The sequence below is a fragment of the Halyomorpha halys genome, unplaced genomic scaffold (genome assembly GCF_000696795.3).
Source record: "Halyomorpha halys isolate HHAL.00 unplaced genomic scaffold, Hhal_1.1 Scaffold1803.1, whole genome shotgun sequence".
Taxonomy (NCBI): Eukaryota; Metazoa; Arthropoda; class Insecta; order Hemiptera; family Pentatomidae; genus Halyomorpha; species Halyomorpha halys.
Genome location: NW_027111307.1, coordinates 17,578 through 19,561, shown reverse-complemented (window position 1 = coordinate 19,561; position 1,984 = coordinate 17,578).

The window sequence follows — 1,984 nt, the reverse complement described above, 5'->3', positions numbered from 1 at the left end:
ATTGGAATAGCTACTTGTGAAAATATAATTAATTTTAAGAATTTCTGTGAACCTATGAATTTATTATAACTTTTTATACCAGTTTGAGATTAATTATTAAATCTTTTATTTTTTTATTGGAGAAGCTATTTGTGAGAATACTATAAACATAAAGAATTCCTGCGAACCTATGAACTTATTATAACTTTTGATGCCAATTTGAGATTAATCATTGAATCTTTTATATTTATTTTATTATATGAACTTTAAGAATTCCTATGAACCTATAAAACATTTCTTATATTTCTGATGCCAGTTTGAGGTTAATTATTAAATATTTTATCTTTATTTTTTTATTGGAGTAGCTACTTGTGAAAATATAATTAATTTTAAGAATTCCTGTGAACCTATGAATTTATTATAACTTTTCATATATTTTTTATACCAGTTCAAGATTAATTATTAAATCTGTTATTTTTTTTTATTGGAGAAGCTATTTGTGAGAATACTTTTAACTTTAAGAACTCATGCAAATCTAGGAATTTATTATAACTTTTCGTATATTTTTTATACCAATTTGAGATTAATTATTGAATCTTTTGTATTTATTTTATTATATGAACTTTAAGAATTCCTACAAATCTATGTATTTATAATAACGTTTAGTATATTTTTGTTGCCAATTTGTTATTCATTATTAAATCTACTATAATTTTTTTTTATTGGAGAAGTTATTTGTGAGAATACTATAAACTTAAAGAATTCCTGCAAACCTATGAATTTATTTTAACTTTTCATATATTTTTTATACCAGTTTAAGATTAATTATTAAATCTTTTATTTTTTTATTGGAGAAGCTATTTGTGAGAATACTATAAACATAAAGAATTCCTGTGAACCTATGAACCTATAAAACTTTTCATATATTTTTGATGCCTATTTGATATTAATCATTTAAATCTTTTATTTATTTTTGTTTGTTGGATACTATAAACTTTAAGAATTCCTATGAACCTATTAAACATTTCTTATATTTTTGATGTAAGTTTGAGATTAATTCCTTATATTTATTTTTTTATTGGAGTTGCTATTCGTGAAAATAAAATCAGTTTTAAGAATTCCTGCAAACCTATGAATTTATAATAAAGATTTGTATATTTTTGTTGTCAATTTGATATTCATTATTAAATCCTCTTTTTATTTTATTTTTATTTTTATTGGAGAAGCTATTTGTGATAATACTATTTATTAACTTTAAGAATTCATGCCAACCTATGAATTTATTATAACTTTTCATATATTTTGATGCCAATTTGATACTAATCATTTAAATCTTTTATTTATTTATCTTTGTTTATTGGATACTATAAACTTTAAAAGAATTCCTATGAACCTATGGAACATTTCTTATATTTTTGATGCAAGTTTGAGGTTATATATTAAATATTTTTTTATTGGAGTAGCTACTTGTGAAAATAAAACATTTTTAATATTTTTTAAGTCAATTTGAGATTAATTATTGAATCTTTTATTTTTTGTCAATCAATTTTGTAAACTTTTGAACTTCTTCATCATAATGGTCTGTTATTGTATTATCGAAGCAACTATTCATGGAAGTACTATTGATAATAACAACCCGTGCTCAGGTATATATAAACTAAGTACACAATCTCTCTGAATCTACTTTAAATGATCCTTTTACTGGAAAATAGTAATTTTTTCCTCTCAGATATATATATAGATGAGACAAGCTTCCTCTAAGAAGCTCGAGGAGTATGTTAATGCTTGGGACCGTGCGAAATACTCGAGAGAGAGGAGTGAGATATAATTACAAGAGCTAGTAATACTGGACAATTGAATTACCGGATTCAACCAGATAGTGATTATTAAAAGAAGATTTGTATGATGTGTAATTAAATGGGCCGTTCCCGGAGGTACTGCAATACCGGGTCAACCCGCGACAGAGGTGGAGCAAGCCCCTAGCACTCCGTCATTTTCCAAAAAT